The 23,577-nt window shown below is 36.3% G+C and overlaps 1 pseudogene; it reads right to left on the reverse strand.

Annotated features, from left to right (window-relative positions):
- Positions 1–1,901: 1,901 nt before the first annotated feature.
- On the reverse strand, positions 1,902–3,036 carry LOC123929338 (annotated as a pseudogene).
- Between the last annotated feature and the right edge of the window lie 20,541 nt (positions 3,037–23,577).

Consider the following 23,577-nt stretch of genomic DNA (forward strand, 5'->3'; position numbering starts at 1 on the left):
CATGTGAAAACACAGTGAGAAGGTGGCTGGCTCTAAGCCAGAGAAAGCCCTCACCAAAAATCAAATTGGTCAGCATCTTGATCTCAGACTTTCCAGCCTCGAGAATTGTGAAAAATAAATTTCATTGTTTAAATCACCCGGTCTATGGTATTTTGTTACAGTAGCCAGAGAAGAGTAGGACAAGACTCTAAGCTAGGGTAATCATAGGGCTCAATTTATTTGTTACCTCATGTCTGGAAATACTGTCCTTTATTGATTGATATCCTGTGCCTCAAAGACCATTGTTTCATATTTTTTTCTTTAATTTTTTTAAGAAGATTACATTTGGTTATTGCTCAACTTAATCTTGGATAGAAGCCTTAGTTTTCTTCCAGCATTTATTTGATTTGCGTTTTGTGGTATACTTTTTTCCAACTTCTACTTTTTGTCTTCATATCCTTAAGTAGTTTTTTAACTACTTTTAACATACCTTTAACATATGGTTAGGTCATCCCCCCCCACCAGTTACATATAATATGATTATTAATATAATTTAATGTACTTCTATCATTTAATATCTAATTTTGGCTTAGCCTTCTATTTTTTCACTCTTTCTGTGTTTCTTTTTTGTATCATTTGTATATATTCAATATCTCCTTTTTATTTCACTATAGTTTCCATTTCATGGCTACATCTTTTTTACATTATCTTCTTAGTGTTGTTCCAGGGAGATTATTCATCTCCAAGATTTGAGTGTCTACCAGTGTAGACACTTAATGGTATATGTAGAAGTGCTACAATAATTAAGTCCTTTCTCCCAATTCCCCATTCACCCACTGGATGATATGATTACCGAGTGTATTATACCTACCGATTTTGAAAACCCATCAGATATGCTGTTAAGTTTTATTTTCATCACTTTACTTAAAATCAGTTACTTTCCACTTCAACTGAAACATTGAAGTCTTACAACCATATAGGTCCTTTTATTCCCACGTTGCATATTGACATGTATATTATATCTACAGACACTAAAAATCACCAGGCAATGTTACATTTTTGCTTTCAAAAGTCATAGATTATTTTTTAAATTTATAAGGAGAAAGATACTCTTATATTCACTCAGAGTCTCTTTCTCTTCCTTCCTAACTTCAAACATTGTGTATGGTAACATTTCCTTTCATATTGAAGACACTTCTTTTAGAGTAGGTCTGGTGGTGACACATTCTTTTAATTTTTCTTCATCTGATAATGTGCTTACTTTTCTAGATATAGAATTCTGGATTGGCTAAGCTTGTTTATTTGTTTTTCTTTCAATACTTTTAAAGATGCTTTTGCCTTCTCTTCTGGTCCATGATTTCTGATGAAAAGTCCACAGTATTCAAGTGATTATTCCTCATGTATAATTAATGTAATTTGTCTCTAGCTACTTTCTAGATTTTAATTATCTTTGTTTTCAGTAGTTTGATTATTATGTGATTTTCTTTAAATGTAGTCTGTAGCCACCTGGGTGACTCAGTGGGTTAAGCCTCTCCCTTCAGCTCAGATTCTGATCTCAGGTCCTGGGATCTAGTCCCACATCATGCTCTCTGCTCAGCAGAGAGCCTGCTTTCCTCTCTTTCTCTGCCTGCCTCTCTGCCTACTTGTGATCTCTGTCAAATAAATAAAATCTTTTAAAAAATGTAGTCTATTTTTTAGAATAATTAAATAACTGAACTACTTAAATTTCTAAATCTACATATTTACCAAATTTGAGGGCTATTAAGCCATTATTTCTTTTTTTTTCTTTTATTTTCTTTTTCTGCACATTTTCCCATGTACTTTTTTTTTTTTTTTTTGGCTGGGTACAGTATACTTTATTGATGGTACATGACAAGGTAGGGCTCCCCAAGCCCCTCCCCTTCTTCAGAGAGTCTGGGATAGTGGAGGTTGGGAGATTCTCAGTGTTTTGGGGGATAAGTTGGGACAGGGATTCCCCAGCAGCTGAGGGCCTCTCTCTTCCTCTTGCTCTGCTGGGGCTGGTGGTCCAGGGGGCTCTTACTCCTTAGAGGCCATGTGGACCATAAGGTCCACCACCCGGTTGCTGTAACCAAATTCATTGTCATACCAGGAAATGAGCTTGACAAAGTGGTCATTGAGAGCAATGCCAGCCCTAGCATCAAAGGTAGAGGAGTGGGTGTCACTGTTGAAGTCGCAAGAGACAACCTGGTCCTCGGTGTACCCCAGGATGCCCTTGAGGAGGCCCTCTGATGCCTGTTTCACCACCTTCTTGATGTCATCATATTTGGCAGCTTTCTCCAGGCGACAGGTCAGATCCACGACAGACACGTTGGGGGTGGGGACATGGAAGGCCATGCCAGTGAGCTTCCCATTCAGCTCAGGGATGACCTTGCCTACAGCCTTGGTCGCACCAGTGGAAGCAGGGATGATGTTCTGGGCAGCCCCTTGGCTGTCACGCCACAGCTTCCCAGAGGGGCCATCCACAGTCTTCTGGGTGGCAGTGATGGCATGGATGGTGGTCATGAGTCCCTCCACGATGCCAAAGTTGTCATGGATGACCTTGGCCAGAGGAGCCAAGCAGTTGGTGGTACAGGAGGCATTGCTGACAATCTTGAGGGAGTTGTCATACTTCTCATGGTTCACACCCATCACGAACATGGGGGCATCAGCAGAAGGAGCAGAGATGATGACCCTCTTGGCCCCACCCTTCAAGTGAGCCCCAGCCTTCTCCATGGTGGTGAAGACCCCAGTGGACTCCACAACAGACTAAGCACCAGCATCGCCCCATTTGATGTTGGTGGGATCTCACTCCAGGAAGATGGAGATGGACTTCCCATTGATGACAAGCTTCCTGTTCTCAGCCTTGACTGTGCCGTGGAATTTGCCGTGGGTAGAATCATACTGGAACATGTAGACCATGTAGTTGAGATCAATGAAAAGATCACTGATGGCGACAATATCCACTTTACCGGAGTTAAAAGCAGCCCTGGTGACCAGGCGCCCAATATGGGCAAATCCGTTCACTCCGACTTTCACCATCATGTCTCGGGCACGTGGCTGGCACTGCGGCTGGCACTGCACCTGAAGATGCAGCTGTCTGTCGAACAGGGAAGAGCAGAGAGCCTTCCCATGTACTTTTTTATCCTTCTCCTTTTCTTCTGGAACTTTAGTACCATGAATGATAATCTTTTTTTTTTTTTTTTAATTGTATCTCAAGTCTCAGATTCTGTACTTTTAGTCTTTTCTTCTCTTTGCTCTTTTTATTTCATAGTTGATAATTTCAAATAATCTAATCTCAAGTTCAGTTTTCCTCCATTATTTCTATTTTGCTCTTGAGCCTGTGCTGTGAATTTTTATTTCAGACCTTTTCATTTCTGAAATTTCCATGTGATTCTTTTTTTATAGTTTAATTTGTCTGCTGGAAACTTTTATTTTTTCATTCGTTTCAAGTGTAGTTGCCTATACATCATTGAGCATAGTTATAATAGCAACTTTAATGACTTCGTTTGGTAAATCCAGTATCTGGGTCATTTTACTCTGGCATCTGTTGATTGTCTTCTTCCTTGAGAATTAGTGTTAATTCTCTGTGTGTTGGTATATTGAGTCATTCTGGCTCTTATACTGAAGTTAAACTCTTGATCCCATTAAAATAGTCTACTAGAGAGGTAAACAAACTTCATATGTAAAGGACTAGAAAGTAAATATTTTAAACTTTGCATACAATATGATATCTATTGTGTAAATCAATCCTGCCATTGTACTTCAAAAATAGCCACAGATGATATATTAATGAAAAGTGTGGCTGTGGTCCAATAAAACTATTTAGTAGAGTAATCAGGAGCTGAACTTGGCCTGTGAGCTTTAGTTTGTCAACAATTTGCTTTTGGTAATGTTAATGTATTTGTTCCAGCAGGCACTCAATCCCAGTTAAGTTCAGACAACAAATTCTGTCTTGCCTTCTGTGGTTGGTAGTCTTAATATCAGTTCAGCTGTCAAAAACCTCATTCTGTTGTTTAGGTCTTTCCCTCATATGTTAACACTTAGGAGTTAGTCTGAATTTGGGGTGGTTGCCTAAATTTTAGTCCATTTCTCAAAGCCTTTGCTGTACTTCGTGTCTTCCCAGTGCATGTACAAAAGTTTGACAGTTTGGTGCAAATGTAAACAGGTTCAGTTCTCTCAGACTTTGATGCTTTGGGTCTATCCTTTTCACATACAGCACAGAGGTAACCCTGGGACTTATGCAGGTGTCTATACTCATTTACAGAAATAGGAATTTTATTTATTTATTTGAGAGAGAGCGAGAGTGAGCACAAGCAGAGGGAACGGCAGAGAGAAAGGGAAAGGCAGGCTCCTTGCTGAGCTGGAACCCAACATGGGACTCTCTCCCAGAACCCTGGGATCATGACCTGAGCCAAAGGCAGATGCTCAACCAATTGAGCCACCCAGGCACCCCGTATCCTCCAGCTGTTATCTCTCTAGGATTTCCATAATTTCTGGCTAAAGACTTTTTTCCTAGACATTTGGCCCTGTTTTTAAACTTTAGCTGCCTGTTCCATGACCACCATGGCAAAACTTTTTAATTATGGCCTATCTAAACTTCAGACAAATCTTCAAGAGAAAAGAGGGGGAAAGTAGGAAACTCATCCCTCTTACATGTTACATATCCAGGTTTAACTCCCCTCTACAACACATCTCTTCTGTTTACCTTTTCTGTTACCTTACATTGTTGCTTTCTGTGTTTTGTATGAAGTTTTTAGATGTAATAAGCAGGAAAGCTAGATTGTAGTATGCTTACTATGCAAGCAAAAAAAATTGAATTTTAAAAACTTAAGCCTAGACTCCTAATTAGCACTTCCACTGCTGGTAACAAAATGTGTTAACCCAAAACTTTCAGACTCATATTTTCCGTTATGTGTCAAGGCCTCCTTATTTCCAATTGTGAAGAATTTGATTAAACCAAGGAGATAGCCTGAACACTGCCACAATGGCAGGAACCAATTTAGTGGAACAATCATTTTAGGGAAGATATGGGATAATACAGGGAACTCTGGGTGCACCAAAATAATTCACAGAATGAAAACAACCCTAAAAAAGAATCATCTGACTTTGGAAGTTATATAGGCACTGTTACTTTTTAGTTGTGTAATTATAGATGTCACACAAGCACCCAGACCAGTGTGGTTACTTAATAAGAGCTAGTGTTAAAAACAAACGATTGGGGGGCACCTGGGTGGCTTAGTTAAGCAACCAATTCCTTTTTTTTTTTTTCTTTTTGGTGTTCCAGAATTCATTGTTTATGCACCACACCCAGTGCTCCATGCAATGTGTGCCCTCCATAATACCCACCCCCAGGCTCACCTAACCCCCCACCCTCCTCCCCTCCAAAACCCTCAGTTTTTTTCTCCGAGTCCATAGTCTCTCATGGTTCATCTCCCCCTCCAATTTCCCCAACTCACGTCTCCTCTCCATCTGCCCATGTCTTTCGTGTTATTCTTTATAAGCATCCAACTCCTGATTTAGGCTCAGGTCATGATCTCAGGGTTGTGGGATCGAGCCCCAGAGTAGGATCCATGCTGAGCATGAACCCTGCTGAGGATTCTTTCTCTCCCTATCCTTCTGCTCCTCCTTCCTCTCTCCTCTCCCCTGCCCACTGGCCCACACATGCTCTCTCCCTTAAAACACACACACACACACACACACACCAAAAAACTGGTGACTGGATTAAAGTGGAAGGACTATTTAATCCTAAAAGAGGACTGGAAAAAAATTCTCTCAATAAAATATGAAACCTCTAAGAAAGGGAACAGATGAGACATACAAAATTTTTCCTTAATCAATCCAGTTACTCATAATTAAGAGGTTCTCTTTAGTAGGTATCATGTGCCTTCATATATTGAAGTCCAAGTGAGAGCTGTGCATAGTTTGTCCTATTACTGTATTACCCGGTATCGTGTTATAACAATAAAACTTCCTTACTTCCTTAAAAAGAAAAAAATTGTCTTTCTTAGGAGAGGATATCATAATCTAGGGATAAGATAATAAAAACTCTACTTAAAACAGTAAGTTTTAATGTGTAAAGATAGCAAGTTTGGGAAATAAAAATCAATATAAAATTAATTTTATTTCTTATATCACCAACAAACATGGGATTTTGAAATTATAAAACAATGTAATTTATAAGGCATCCAAAATAAAACCATACATACACAAAATACTTAAGAAAAAAAATGAAAAAAATATGTGTCAGACCTGTACACTGAAAGTTTCTAAACATTTCTGAGTAAGATTAAGCAGAAAGATTTATGATGTTCATTGACCAAAAGACTCAATATTATTAATATGTAATTTTCTCTAAATTGGTGTGTGGAGATTTAATCCAATCCAAGTCGAAATCTCTGGAGGGTTTTCTTTTTTCCCTCTGGAAATTTAGAAGCGTGATCTAAAATTTGTATGTAAATGCATAGGAGAAACTAGATTCTCCAAAACCATTTAAAGAAAGAACAAAACAAGACTTAACACTATGTGATTTCCAGAGAATTATCATCTGCAGTAATGGAGACAGGGTTCTATTGGTATAAAGATAAACATAGAGATTAATGGAATGTGAGGTACATACTCTATATGTTTTCATTAGACACCTAAAATATGTTCTTGAAGCATGGTTGTGTGTGTGTGTCTTCAGAATTCAAGTATGGTGCAACATCAAAGAGAACAACTGATATAATTTGCCACATTTGTAAACTATAGAAAAATTGGTATTATCTTTGCACATACATAAAAAATATTTGAGATAGTTCAAGACCCAAATGTAATATAAAAACTCTTTTAAAAATCTAAAGATATGGAGAGTTCCTCAGTTATGTAAGTGCTATCCACCAAAAATTACATAAAATGTCATATTTGATGATCAAATGTATCACCTAAAATCAGGAAAATGACGTGGATACCTGCTTAAAGTTATAATATAATGGCAATAAGGACCAAAGCACCAAGGCATATGTCATACTTCAGTTTCAGTCTTACTATTTGGTCCAAATTTTCTGTTAGCTTTCAGCGCTAGTATGGAAAAAGTCCCACTAGCCAAATGCATATTTCAACATCATTTATGGCCTCCTTAAAGTGTTTCAAAAATTTACCTCTCATTCTATCATAGTGATGATTCTGAAATTAGTATCATGTCTTGAAACTTGAGGTGCAGATTGAAATTCAGAAGGAAATTTGTTATTCAGAGTCTCCCTACGATCCCACTTCCTGGTACTCACTGTAAAATTCTCTCCCTTTGTATGTGGGCTGAAACTAGCTACTTGCTTCCTATAAGTAGAATATGGCAAAACTGATGGATACTGGCCCCCAGAATTAGTTTGTAAAGACAGTGACTTCCATTTTGCTCGCTCTCTCCTGCCCTCTCACTTGAACAAGCTGCCAACTCATGAACTTCTCCATGGAGGAGCACGCATGGCAGGAATCTGAAGGTTATCTTCAGCTAGCAGCTAGCAAGGAATTGGAACTCTATTAGACTGCCACTAAGGAGCACAATCCAGCCAACTACGAAGTGTAGAACGGTGAGTATGGGAGTGATTCTTCCCTGGTGTGCCCTCCAGGTGACTGACTGCAGCATGGTGGCCACCTTGATTGCAATCCCTGAGAAACGCTGAAACAGAGTCTCCAGATAAGCCAGGCTGTACAGGTTCCTGAGCTGTAAAACTGGGAGATAATACCTGTCATTCTAAGCTGGTAATATATACTCAGCATACTATATATATCCTCAGCCTACTATACTCATGCATATATACTCCACATCCTATACTCGTGAATACTACACTCAGCATACTATAATGGAAGAAACTATCCCTGTGTCCTGATCACAGTTTTGGGATGTGAATTGGCTTTATCCCCTTCATTATTTTGTGGGGAAAAGTTCTGCTTTGGGCAGAGGCATGTCTTGTGTTTGTTTATTTATTTATTTATTTATTTATTTATTTATTTATTTTTGGTATAGTTTTAATTAATTAATTAATTTGATGGGGGTTGCAGAGGGAGAGGGAGAGAGAGACTCCTGAAGCAGACTCTTCACTGAACATGGAGCCTGACAAGGGACTCAATCCCAGGACCCTGAGATCTTGACCTGAGCCAAAAATCAAGAATCGGTTGCTTAGCCAACTGAGCCACACAGCTGCCCATTATATTTTCTCTTTATTTCAGTTAAAATATTAAGGCTATAACTAAACTATGAAAGGCAGCAATTATGGTGATTATGTAATATTGCTTTGGAAGTTTCCTTTTTTTATTTTTTTTTCTAGGAAATTATCAACATTTTCTGCCACTGGAGGCTGTATAGCAGTTTTCAGAACTTGCTCTATGGATTTCTTATGTTCTGTATTGATGCTTCATATGTTTATAAAATGCTATATTCCTTTAACATTTAGTGCATTAGCATATTAAATATATATATATATATTTTTACTTAATAACATGTGAGAGAGAACAGACTCCATATAAAAAGCTCATTGTTTTCTTGTCAGGAACACTGTTAACACATTTTTTTAAGTGACAACCTGCTATGCAAATAGAATCAGCAGCATTTTCTATCTAATGCAGTTGATGATTTAACAAATGCTGAGAATATGTGAAATGTTTTCAAGTAAACTAATGAAGTATGAATATTGTGAAGCTCTCCATTTTGCTTATTTGATGTAACATTTTAGATAGGCAAATACAAGGAAGATTTATTACTTTGTAAAACTTTTGACAAAAGGAGTTTTCAAGTCTTTATGCTCATTTTTAACACACCATTAAATAAACTGGCAAAAATATATAGTGACATCTGTACTCCTAGTACAAAAACAAAAATAAGAGAAAGGATTAGTTCTAAATGCAAATCAAAAGTTATTGTACATTCCCTGGATAAGTGCTAGGTCATGAGGAGGTGCCCACATCTTTCTTAAAAGTAGCTATTAATGTTGCACAGATTCTCAATTTTGTGAAATTATGGTTTATGAATATAAGCTTTTTAATTTTTTCAATATATACTGTGAATTTGCCAAAATCCTTTGGCTCATGGCCCAGTGAAGCACAATGTCAAGGACATAAAGATTTCCTTCTTTCTTTTCTTTTTTAAATAATTAAGAAATTCCATTTCTCAAATATTTCTCGTATATAACATGAGAGGAACATGTTTTTTACTTTAATGTCATTGATATAATTAGACATAAAAAATTTGAGTTGGACATTTCAAAATAATGGATTTAGAATTTTTTAGGATTATATTTGATAGAAAGTCAAGACATATTTTTAGATACCAATGTTGTAGAGTTTTGTATGGTTTATGCAGTAACTTTTCCAATGATATCTAAATTATTTGTATAAAAATCCAGGAAGCATCCCATAAAAATACAGCTGTGCATTCTCACCAACTTACACTTTGAACCCTGCCCAGAAGTAACATCCATTTTGAATTTAATGTTTATCCTTTCTTTCTTTCTTTTTTTTTAAAGCAATGTCATATATGTAAGAATTTATAAAAACATTATTATATTTGTTTGGTTTTGAGCTTTCTAAAAATGATATTTTTCTCTTTCTTACATTATATTTTTAAGATTTATTTTCTTTTTTTTATCTTTTTTTTTTAAGATTTTATTTATTTATTTATTTGACAGAGATCACAGATACACAGGCAGGCAGAGAAAGAGAGAGAGGAGGAAGCAGGCTCCCTTCTGAGCAGAGAGCCCTATGCGGGCCTCAATCCCAGGATCCTGAGATCATGACCTGAGCTGAAGGCAAAGGCCTTAACCCACTGAGCCACCCAGGCGCCCTAAGATTTTGTTTTCTTGATAATGGTGCTTTGTCCCATCAGTATCTGTTATATTGTATTATATATATATATACCATAATTTTCCCATATTTCTATTAACCCATGCTTTGAATGTTTCCAATTTTTGTATTGCAAGTAATAACTACAGATAATGTTGCTATGAACAGCTTCTGTCTGTATTTGGCACATATAAAAATATTTCTCTATCTTATGTATCTGAGGTAGAAATTGCTGTGCCCTAGGTGATACATGTGTCTAATTTTATCGGACAAGTTCGGATTATTTCCCAAAATGGTTATGCCAATTACACTCTCACTATCCATGCTTGAGGTTTCTGTTTTGCCACTTCTTTGCCTTCACTTTGGTTTTGGCCTAACTGGTGGTTCTAAAATATCATCTTACTGTAGTTTACTTTCTATTTTGCTAATGGCTAATGAAGTGTAGTATATTTTCATAGGTTTGTTTGCCACTTTCATTTCTTCTATGAAATAGTTGTTTTTGTCTATTGCCATGCTGTGTATTATCTTTTAGTTTATCTTGTACAGAATTAAAAACAATTATGAAATTAAATATTTTTGTCAGATAATAAGTATACACTCAGAAAATGATTTGGTATGGCTTCAAAACTGAACATTTTAAAGTTGAGAGTGCTATAACTTTGAAAAAGGGTTTTTCAAAATTATTATTATTTTTTTAAACTTGAAAATCTTTTTTTTTAGATTTTATTTATTTATTTGACAGAGAGAAAGTGAAAGATCACAAGCAGGCAGGCAGAGAGAGAGGGGGGAAGCAGGCTCCCCGCTGAGCAGAGAGCCCGATGTGGGGCTCCATCCAAGAACCCTGAGATCATGACCTGAGCCAAAGGCAGAGGCTTTAAACCACTGAGCCACCCAGGTGCCCCTCAAAATTATTTTTATGTTTATGTGAATAATGTAGTGATTTCTAGGAAGACTTAATAGATAGCATTCCTCACTTACATTTTTGTAAAGGATGATATTTTAAGTATTGTGTAACCAAACAAAATATGTACTATATGAAAATATTTTGAGAAGTTTATAGTAAAATGTAAGTCTTGTTATTCATTTGCTCTAAAATTTGAAAGCATGGGCTATTGTCAGTGGATAACTATACCCTGAAAGCAGAATGTCAAACTGTTGCGTTATCAGCAGAAAGCTCACAATTAAAGAAAATCTATAAGCTCCATTTCCAAGTTAGTTCTTCCAGTCCTAGCAGTCTATAATCCACAGTGATAGCAGTGTCTTGTCCTAGAGGCCACATTCCTTGGCTGTCTTGACGAGAATTATACCCTGGAGTCAGCATCTGTTCCAGAGGCTTGCTATAAAGACTCAAGCTTAATCCTAGATAAGGCATGTAATCAAAGTAATTCTGAGACTCCTAGGATGGAGAAACATTGTCGTAGTGAACACTAAACTAGTGTGTATAATCCCATCATGAAGTCTTCCAGCTAAGTGTCTGGAAGGCAGTCCATATTACAGCAAGGTTCGTGCAGGTGTTTGTCTCTTTAAGATGTGATTTACAGCCCCAAGTACCTTTTAAATTGTTAAGTTAGTTTCTAAAACAAGCCTGGTAATTACTGAGTGAAGCCATGAGCAGGCTGTTTATGGAGTCACCCACACCTCCCGTACACTTTGTGTTGTGCGGAGCACGAATTATGGTGCCAGGAAGTCTGTCCTGCAAACACAGCTAGGCAATATCATTTGATTCAGAGGACCCACCATTCCCCCCAGGATATTAGTCTGGTAGAAAACATGCATATTTATAAAATATATCAATTCCCCTCTGGAAACTAACTCTTTCTGTATTTCCTCAATAATAAATATGTGGTTAAGAAGCCACTTTCTTGGGACGCCTGGGTGGCTCAGTCAGTTAAGCATCTGCCTTCGGCTCAAGTCATGATCCCAGGGTCTGGTGTTGAGCCCCCACGTTGGACTCCTTGCTCAGTGGGGAGCTTCTTCTCTCTCTGCCTCCCCTAGCCCCAGCTGTGCTCTCAGTCTCTCTCTCTGTCAAATAAATAAAGTGTTTAAAAAAGGTGGGTGGAGAGAAGAAGCCACTTTCTTTTTGGGAGGCATAGCTATTTAATTGAACTTAGGAATTCTGCCCTGGACAGGGCTTTGTCATGGATATGATGACCGAGAAAAAAACTGACCTCTTGAATGAGAAACACCTTACTTGGAAGAAAGTCTTACACCCACGGATCACAAGGAATGTTGCCCTGGAGGTGACTTTATGTCGTTGTAATAAAGAGATTTCAGACTTGGAGCTAGGTCACAGAATGATGTCATTTTTGCTTGAGAAGCAGGTCTTCCCCATTTTTGCCCCAGTGACCTGAAAGATGGCATAAACTTTCTTATTTTCTTTTTCTGTTATCAAATAATTTCAGTCCTCTTTCTGTGTTCTCATAAGAAGAAAAATGTATCAAGCATTTGCTAATTTTGCTGACAAATCACACCCAGGGGTAATTAACATTTATTGTAAGTGCTAGTTTTTTATTTTAACTAAATAAACTCATCTTTACAATTAAATATTTGTATTACCATGCCAGAAATGCTTGGAGGTCATTTAAGGGAAGTTATTATATTCTCATGTCATTTTTAGTGTTATCAGAAGAATTAGATTACTTATAAACTATTTTACTTGTCGCTAAAAACTATTTAGGTTCACTGTGCTAGAGAATAGGGGATTAAATATGCTGCTAATCACTTGTGTTACCTACCAAACTGAGAAAATAAAGTAAGAATGTCACAGAGAAAAACTGATTATATGTGCTTGGAGTTAACTATAAATTGAGAATTTCTAAGGTAGAAAGAAATGACTCTGGTGAGGGACTATTAATGGATATAGAGTTTTTGAGGAGATAATGTTGAAAATCCTCAAAAATTGATAATGATCATTGCACACTCTATTAATGAAAAATCATTGAATTTTATACTTTAAAAGAGCTAATTCCATGGTATATAAATTATATCTCAATTTTATGCAAACACATTCTGTTCTACTTTAATACTCTTATTACTGGGAGGTACAATAGTGGAAACTACAGTAAGACAACAATAATATAAACAACAAACACTTTCTCTTTGACATACTACTTACTTTCTTGGTGCTATACAATCTAAAGGAAAAGAAATACCACCAGAATAGTTAATAGTGCCTTGTAAAAAATACAGTCTTATTACAGGAATAGGGATTATTTGAAGATACTAGAATATTTTTTTTTTAAATTTTTTATTTATTTATTTGACAGATAGAGATCACAAGTAGGGAGAGAGGCAGGCGTAGAGAGAGAGAGAGAGGAGGAGGAGGAAGCAGGCCCCCTGCCAAGCAGAGAGCCTGATGCGGGGCTCGATCCCAGGATCCTGGGATCATGACCTGAGCGAAAGGCAGAGGCTTAACCCACTGAGCCACCCAGGCGCCCCGATACTAGAATATTTTTAAGTAAATGTGTTCCTTGTCTTCAAATGATACATAAAGCCCAGATCATAATGATCTGTATTGCTAATCATTTTCTTATTAAAACATCATTAATATTTTTATGACAAAATATTCAAGTCTCAAGTGCTAAATAAATAAATAAATACATATAGCTTATATATAGTAAATGTAGAATAAATGGAAAAGATATTTCTATGATTAATCTGTGACCATTAAAATGAAATTTTTTTCTGGATGAAACAAGTAGTATAGTGAAATACAGATTAAAATAGGACTGCATAAAAGAGATCATATAAACCTTCCTCATGTTGCCGAAATAAAAGAAGTCTTCAAATGTGCAATTTCCCATTGTACCTATGGGAATATTTTCACAGGTTTTTTTTTTTTTTTTTTTCAAAATAATTATCTTGCATTTAGAATTGTACGTTCTATTACTAAGGGGCTGTTTATAACATTATATATGTTTTATATACAATATTAAAATAATACTTATTTTATATATTTTCCCCAAATCATAAAATATATATCCAATGTTTTAACTGAACAATGTTCATTATAATATATAGTTATAAAAGGAATTATGAACAGAGATCATCTGCATTCTAATTCTGCATGAAAAAAAATGTGTGTGGCATCAAGAAAAGTTGAATCTGGTTGAGTCTTTTATCTATTCTAATTACTCTACTAATGGGCCCACTCATTCTTAAATAATCAACTATGCTCATATATGCCTTTGTGCATTGATCACACTATGCTTTCTGCAAGGAATGTTCTTCCACCCTCTATCCATCTGTCTGAATCAATATTCTTCAAAAAGTTAAGAACGCAGGGGTGGATATGTGCAACTAGTCAATGCTGACTAGTAACCTAGCAACTACTACATGGTGGCATGGTGAATTCACAAAGTCACAGAAAACAGGGAAACCTAGAAAATGATTTAATGTCTCACTGAAGCCCAACTGCAGGATTGTGGTTTCATTAGTCAGTTGCGTCATGACTGAAGGTGCAAGACCAGGAACATTTATAAAAATAAGGAAGGATGGTCTTTAATGAGGAAAAAGTTCTGGACTAAGGGGCCAAAATGTCTAAGACATCTTAAAATGGCATGTCAAAGTATAACAGACCATCTTCTTATGGGCCACAAATGCCATTTGAAATACTTATATTTCTTTCAAATAACTTGTCTACTACTGTCAATCCATCTTCTGTTTTGTTCAATTTTCACACATCTGTTTTTATATTTCCTGGGGAATCCAACTCTTTTAGTACCTCAGTTTAAGTCATTGATACATTACACCATTTTTTTTTTTAACTGACAATGTATGTGTTGCTCATTTCTTTAAGATTTACACTTTGCTTACTTCCAGGATGCATTATCATAGCTTTAGTTCATTTGCTTTATTTTTTAATTCACTTTTAAGAAATACATCCCTGTGGTTCTAGGAAATAATCTGTCATTTTCTGGAATGGGTTATCAAGTCATGGAAGATCATACACAATAAATGACCATTTTAGGTGGTGATGATATGGCCTTGAAATTGCATAAATATATGCATAATTTTAGAAAGAATTCTTAGTTTATACAAATCTCTACCATTGTTCCTACAAATATTGTCCTTTGAAAATTAATTATCCAGAAAGGAATGTGTCCAAATCAACCATAATTAAATACAACAGAAATTCCCCATAAGATCTAAAGGTACACTAAATGAATGTGAATGTTTTTTGAAAAATATTAACTATTTTTAAATGCTGAAGTTATTAATGACTGAAACAAAATTCCACCATTAGAATAATAACTTTATATAACCATAATTTTAAAATCTGCTCTCTTACCCAATATGTCAATTAAATAAAACTTGTCAACCTTTAACTATGTGGGTGTAAGATAGAATTAGGGGAAAAGTTAACATAGAAATTTAGAAAAGTCAGAAATGCAACTAAACATTTAGTCAGTTTTTAGAAGAAAAATTTACAACTAACTAATGAAAATATAGTCTTTTATCACTGTAAAACATATTGTGAAATTGAAACATATTATGTTAGATTATTTTTCCTACACAACCACCCATTCCTCTTTGTATATTAACAACTGAAGTTATAGCAATTTACATTTAGATTCAAATAGCAATGTAGAGAGATATTTTATTTTTATTTTATTCTTTGATATCCTTAGCCTCTTATGAAGAATTTGAGAATACATTTTTGTTTTTAGACACAACTTAATTTATCCTTTAAAAATAAACACAATGTCGGGGCACCTGGGTGCCTCAGTGGGTTAAGCCTCAGCCTTTGGTTCAGGTCATGATCTCAGGGTCCTGGGATCGAGCCCCATATCGGGCTCTCTGCTCAGCAGGGAGCCTGCTTTTCCCCTCTCTCTCTGTCTGCCTCTCTGCCTACTTGTGATCTCTCTGTCAAATAAATAAACTCTTTAAAAAAAATAAAAAATAAATAAATAAATAAACACAATGTCTAATTTTGGAAGAAACCAAGCATGTGCTTTATGAAAACCAAGAATCTTTTTACACTCTTTCCACAAATTAATTTTTTTTTAAAGATTTTATTTATGTATTTGAGAGAGAGATAGTGAGAGACAGCATGAGAGGGGAGAAGGTCAGAGGGAGAAGCAGACTCCCCGTGGAGCTGGGAGCCCAATGCAGGACTCAATTCCGGGACTCCATGATTATGACCTGAGCTGAAGGCAGTTGCTTAAGCAACTGAGCCACACAGGTGCCCTCTTTTTCACAAATTTAAATTCGCATACAGATACTGTGGATCATAAATATATATCAATTAGAACTTGACTTTTAAGTTTTGCCTTGAATACTCTGGTTTCTCTTCAGATCGCATAAATCTTTCGCCTTTTAAGTTTTGCCTTGAAAATAATTATTTTTAAAAAATAGGAGTAATTGCAATTTTTAGGATCCTCAAGCCCAAAAATACCTAGGTGAGTGAAAGAGAAATTCCTCACCAAGTTGATGATTCATATATATCATCACAAAATAAAGCATTATTTCTAGATGCAGTAGATGTTTTCTCATCATTAAGGTTAATGACATATCTCATTGCTATTCAAAATCCCACTGAGAGACAATTTCAGAGCAAAGTACCATTAGGAAACAGCTACCAATATTTAATAGAGTACCACAATGGAAAATTGAAAACTGCCATGTGCTGGTCTTACAGGAATCCTGGTTTGCATTAGCAGAGCCAAGGACTTCAGCCTTTTACCTCATGTAAACATACATGACCTCAGAGATAAGAAATCTGGGAGGAGGAGGGGAGGAAAGTCTAAACAAATAAGAAGATACACATTGAGAAAAACAGCTAGGTATTACTCTGTTTTCTATTCAAAAACTATTTGGTTCCCAGGAAAATATGTTAGGAAATTATTTGTGATGATTTGTCTCTAATGGAAAAGAACCAGAATGTAGCTATTGTTAAGAGCAACTGACATCCATTTTCAAGGTAAATTGAAAGACCTGGTGTTGTGTTGACAAAAATGTATGGACCCTACAACTGCTACATGCTGGTATATAATAAAGGAGTTTTGACACAGAAATTTACTCAGGCTTAAATTTTCTTACTCCAATCTACAGGAAGTTTAAAATAAAAATCAAATTATGATTAAGAAGCTAAATGTAGAGACATGCTAAACTACAATGTACTTAGTCCCCCAAAGATTGTTCTGAATCTAAAGAGTGGTAAAAGCCTACTTACTTTACTCTCAGAAAACGAAATCCTCTCCATTAAATTGTCTTTTCTACTTGTCCTATACAGGGTGACCATCACTATGGCAAGGGAGAGAGGAATGTGGTTCTCACAGTTCTATAAAATCTAATGAATTAACATTTGTGGAACCATTGAAATCCACATTGCATGTGGACCTCAAAGTCAACCCTTTCCTCTATTTTTCCTTTGGGCGATCCAATCTGCCATTTTGTGAGGATAGTGAAGAGCCTTATGGAGAGGCCCACATGGGAAACAGCTAAGGTATTTTTCCAATAGTCATATGAATGATACAGCAAAGACATGGATTCTCCAGTGCCAGTCAAGATTTGGGTGACTACAGCCCAAGCTGATAACAAGTTTTGACTGCAAACGTTGAAAGAATGGAGCCAGAGTTGTCCAGATAAGCCATTTCCAAGTTCCTGATCCATTCAAACTATGAAATATTAAATGCTTGTGTTTACAAGCCCCTAAGTTTCAGACCTTTCTTTGGCACAGCAATAGATAATTAATAAAACACAAATAACATTGAAGATGTAATGATTTACTGTGAAAGGAAAAACAATAGAAGGATATCATTCAAAAAAGAAACATGAATTGTAGAGAGAAAATCAAAACAAAGATAATTTCCAAAGTTACAAAGTTAAAGGTTAATCTTAGCTCCTTAGTAATGAAAGTCAAAATTTTATATCTTTTTAGGATTATCTATATATTCATATATGTATTAAATTATGCATGATTATTGTTCTGAATAGAGATCCATGCCTTATTACAAACCTGTTCTTTTCTTCATAATTTTTCAAGTTTGGTAAGTCCTGTACGTATTATTATATCTAGATACCCAAAGTTACAAACTCCATTAAATATTCTGATACTCATATAAGTAAGCCCATTTAAGTAATATTCTTCACGGAATTGAGTACTGGATATTTTACTAGTCAAATAGCCTCACAAAGTTGAAAGAGTCAAAGCAGTGTATATATATTCAAATTAATTTTATTACTAAATATTTCCTTTCTCTTTCTCTGTCTAAATAATATTTTTAAGAAACTTATTTTTGTGATTTTCTCTTTTTTATAGGAGAAATGTGAAACAAGGTTATGACTTTTTGCCACTGATTTCCCATACTCTAAACTAAGGGGAAAAAAGTGTCTACTAGAGTTGTGTTTTGTTAGATTTTACACGCAACCTGTATGTGTCAGTGTGGGTGTGTCTGTCTGAGGGTTTGTTCATGTCTTACCCAGGGACTGTTTTTACACTCTACCTAATGCTAATAATATTCTAAAAGAAATCTTATTTATTTGAAAAAATTTTTGAACATCTATTATGTGCAAATTCTCAAGGATAAATGGTAAGTTAGAAACTACAAAGTCAGTGCTCTTATAAAGCATACAGTCTACTGAAGAAGTCAGAGCAAAAAAGTACACAAAACCATAAATAAAGCAAGAAAATTCAGTAACTGCCATGAGGAGGAGAAAAAAAAGAGTGCTTAATTGGACATACCTTCCTAGCATTCTCACAAAAAGCATCCCCAAGCAGATGAGACTTGAGCTGAGATCTGAAGGATAGAATGAGTGGGCACTGAGAATAATAAGAGTGGAGCTAAGACAAATCGATCTATGAAAACTGCTTATAGAAAAGATAGTGTAGGAGAGGAATGGGAAGGCCAGGATGACTTGATCATACTTATCAGGGAGCATGTTGACTAGAAATGAGGTTGGCGGGGCACCTGGGTGGCTCAGTGGGTTAAGCTGCTGACTTCGGCTCAGGTCATGGTCTCAGGGTCCTGGGATCGAGTCCCGCATCGGGCTCTCTGCTCAGCGGCGAGCCTGCTTCCCTCTCTCTCTCTCTCTGCCTGCCTCTCTGTCTACTTGTGATCTCTCTCTGTCAAATAAATAAATTAAAAAAAAAAAAAGAAATGAGGTTGGCAAGGGTGACATGGGTGAGATGGTGAGTAGTAAAGATCTCATTTTATGTATAATGGGAATTATTGAAGCATTTAGTATAGTTGTGATGTAAATTAAGTAATGAATGTCTTATGTTTACAAAGTTAACTGGTTAAAACAGAGATAGAGAATGCAAATAGGAAAGGATAGAGAATTAGATATATCCGACTGAGAGATAATGGTTGTTTGGGGGATGATAGTTTACAGTGGTGATGGATAGAAGAGGCATTTTTAAATAATTTAAGAGATTTAAGAGACATTCTTAAATAATATCGGCAAGTGTCAGTGATTTTATTAATTAAAGCATAGAAAGAAGGCTGACGCTCTTAGATTTCTGAATACAGTTTCTGAGTGTATAGTTGTCAATATTTAATTAAACTAGGAAAATATGATGTTTATTGCTTAGTAAATACATGGGAATTGGTAGAAAAACAAAGATGATCCTTGAATTTTAAAATATTGTAACTCCTACTCTAAAGTTTTGCATACAACTATGTTCTCGGTATTGCATTCATATTAAAACACTTTCCTGTTGGGGCGTGTGGGTGGCTCAGAGGGTTAAAGCCACTGCCTTCAACTCAGGTCATGATCCCAGGGTCCTGGGATCGAGCTCCATATCGGGCTCTCTGCTCAGCAGGGAGCCTGCTTCCTTCTCTCTCTCTCTGCCTGCCTCTCTGCCTACTTGTGATCTCTCTCTCCGTCAAATAAATAAATAAAATCTTTAAAAAAAAAAACCACTTTCCTGTTGATTTTATTTATATCTATCTTTTTATTTTTGGCCAATTTCTCTAAATTAGTCAAATAACCTGGAATCTACATATTCTGTAGTACTTTGAAAACCTTGAAAAATTTCTCACTCATTGCCGTATCAATATAAGTTCAGTACAATTGTTATAAAACTCTCTGGCTACTTGTAACCCAAAGTCAAAATATAAGACTGTAATACATTACAGTCTGTAATACGTTAACATACATTAAATATAAGACTGTAATACATTAGCATCTCAGATTTTGAAACGTTGAAGAAAAAGAAAAGAGAGTGAAAGGTAAAATCAGAGTTGGTGTTTATTTTTTTGTTGTGCTCATAAATAAAGTGTCCCATTCATAGTCCAGTACAATCTGATAGAGTTTATCCAAGATCATTTACAATGTGAGACTACTATTCTAGAACCTCCACCTGGTAAGACGGCCATCACTTGACAGTTGGAGCATTTTATAATAGTTTATGGGAAATAAGGTGATAAGAAGCCATTCAATTTCTTAGTAGTCATTCTTATTCCAGTCCATTTTCCTGCTTACTATGCTTTCTTGGGACCCAGGGATCCCAAGTGTTGCTAATGAATTTGTGTGAAATGCTCACCTTTCTGCACACTTGACTGTGACCATGAATATAGTCCAAGTCATCAGTTGCCCAATATGTTCAGTGAGATGCAAAATATGTAGCAAAACAGTTGGCAATGTGTATTGTGTTCCTAATAAAATTTGCCTAACCCCTGTTAGCAATATGTACTATATTTTAATTGTCTACTTTTGCAAATATTCTGGCTCACTGTAGTCTCTATAAGAAATTGTTTATATTGAGGGCAACTGGGAGGCTCACTTGTTAAGCCTCTGCCTTCAGCACAGGTCATGATCTCCGGGTCCTGGGATCAAGCCCCGAATCAGGCTCTCCACTCAGCGGGGAGTCTGCTTCTCCACCTCTCTCCCTGCTTGCCTCTCTGCCTACTTGTGATCTCTGTCTGCCAAATAAATAAATAAAATCTTAAAAAAAAAAGAAAGAAATTGTTTATATTGATTATATGGTCCACTTTCAGTATTAGTTACAAAAGTAATTAGTGATTTGAATGGTAGGATATACATTTTAGAATGAAGTTCCTAATAATCTTTTTTGTAATTAATTACCTTAGCAGAAAAGTTATCAGTTTTTCTCCATTGAGAATGATTATTTGCAGTGGGTTTTTCATAGATGCCTTTGATAATATTGAGGTATGTGCCCTCTATCCCTACACTTTGAAGAGTTTTGATCAGGAAGGGATGCTGTACTTTGTCGTGTGCTTTTTCAGCATCTATTGAGAGTATCATATGGTTCTTGTTCTTTCTTTTATTAATGTGTTGTATCACATTGATTGATTTATGGATGTTGAACCAACCTTGCAGCCCTGGAATAAATCCCACTTGGTCATGGTGAATAATCCTTTTAATGTACTGTTGAATCCTATGGGCTAGTATTTTGGCGAGAATTTTTGCATCTGTGTTCATCAAGGATATTGGTCTGTAGTTCTCTTTTTTGGTGGGATCCTTGTCTGGTTTCGGGATCAAGGTAATTCTTGCCTCATAAAATGAGTTTGGAAGTTTTCCTTCCATTTCCATTTTTTGGAACAGTTTCAGGAGAATAGGAATTAGTTCTTCTTTAAATGTTTGGTAGAATTCCCCTGGGAAGCCCTATGGCCCTGGGCTTTGGTTTGTTTGGAGATTTTTGATGACTGTTTCAATCACCTTACTGGTTATGGGTCTGTTGAGGTTTTCTATTTCTTCCTGGTTCAGTTGTGGTAGTTTATATGTCTCTAGGAATGCATCTATTTCTTCCAGATTGTCAAATTTGTTGGCATAGAGTTGCTCATAGTATGTTCTTGTAATTGTCTGTATTTCCTTGGTGTTAGTTGTGATCTCTCCTCTTTCATTCATGATTTTATTTATTTGGGTCCTTTCTCTTTTCTTTTTGATAAGTCTGGCCAGGGGTTTATCAATCTTATTGATTCTTTCAAAGAAACAGCTCCTAGTTTCGTTGACTTGTTCTATTGTTCTTTTGGTTTCTATTTCATTGATTTCTGCTCTGATCTTTATGATTTCTCTTCTCCTGCTGGGTTTAGGGTTTCTTACTTGTTCTTTCTCCAGCTCCTTTAGGTGTAGGGTTAGGTTGTGTACTTGAGACCTTTCTTATTTCTTGAGAAAGGCTTGTACTGCTATATATTTTCCTCTCAGGACTGCCTTCATTGCGTCCCAAAGATTTTGAACCATTGTGTTTTCATTATCATTTGTTTCCATGAATTTTTTCAATTCTTCTTTAATTTCCTGGTTGACCCATTCATTCTTTAGAAGGATGCTGTTTAGTCTCCATGTATTTGGGTTCTTTCCAAAGTTCCTCTTGTGATTGAGTTCTAGCTTCAGAGCATTGTGGTCTGAAAATATGCAGGGAATGATCCCAATCTTTTTTTTTTTTCAGTTTTTAATTAATTTATGTTTTCAGCGTAACAGTATTATTCATTGTTTTTGCACAACACCCAGTGCTCCATGCAAAACGTGCCCTCCCTATTACCCACCACCTGTTCCCCCAAACTCCCACCCCTGACCCTTCAAAACCCTCAGGTTGTTTTTCAGAGTGCATAGTCTCTTATGGTTTGCCTCCCCTTCCAATTTTTTTTTTTTTATAAACATATAATGTATTTTTATCCCCAGGGGTACAGGTCTGTGAATGGCCAGGTTTACACACTTCACAGCACTGACGATAGCACATACCCTCCCCAATGTCCATAACCCCCTCCCCCTCTCCCAACCCCACCTCCCCCCAGCAACCCCCAGTTTGTTTTGTGAGATTAAGAGTCATTTATGGTTTGTCTCCCTCCCAATCCCATCTTGTTTCATTTATTCTTCTCCGATCCTCCTAACCCCCCATGTTGCTTCTCCATGTCCTCATATCAGGGAGATCATATGATAGTTGTCTTTCTCCGATTGACTTATTTCACTAAGCACATGTACCCGAATGTTTATAGCAGCAATGTCTACAATACCAAACTATGGAAAGAACCTAGATGTCCATCAACAGATGAATGGATAAAGAAGATGTGGTATATATACACAATGGAATACTATGCAGCCATCAAAAGAAATGAAATCTTGCCATTTGTGACGACGTGGATGGAACTAGAGCGTATCATGCTTAGATCCCAATCTTTTGATACCGGTTGAGACCTGACCTAGACTCAGGATGTGATCTATTCTGGAGAATGTTCCATGTGCACTAGGGAAGAATGTGTATTCTGTTGCTTGGGATGAAATGTTCTGAATATACCTGTGATGTCCATCTGGTCCAGTGTGTCATTCAAGGCCTTTATTTCCTTGTTGATCTTTTGCTTGGATGATCTGTCCATTTCAGTGAGGGGAGTGTTAAAGTCCCCTACTATTATTGTATTATTGTCGATGTGTTTCTTTGATTTTGTTATTAATTGGTTTATATAGTTGGCTGCTCTCATGTTAGGGGGCATAGATATTTAAAATTGTTAGATCTTCTTGTTGGACAGACCATTTGAGTATGATATGCTGTCCTTCCTCATCTCTTGTTATAGTCTTTGGCTTAAAGTCTTATTGATCTGAATAAGGATTGCCATCCCAGCCTTCTTCTGATGTCCATTAGCATGGTAAATTGTTTTCCACCCCCTCACTTTAATTCTGGAGATGTCTTCAGGTCTAAAATGAGCTTCTTGTAGGCAGCATATAGATGGTTTTTTTTTCTTTTCTCTCTCTCTTTTTTTTTTAATCCATTCTGATACCCTGTGTCTTTTGATTGGGGCATTTAGCCCATTAACATTCAGGGTAACTATTGAGAGATATGAGTTTAGTGCCATTATGTTGCCTGTAAGGTGACTGTTACTGTATATTGTC

Source organism: Meles meles, chromosome 1, assembly GCF_922984935.1.
Source record: "Meles meles chromosome 1, mMelMel3.1 paternal haplotype, whole genome shotgun sequence".
NCBI lineage: Eukaryota > Metazoa > Chordata > Mammalia > Carnivora > Mustelidae > Meles > Meles meles.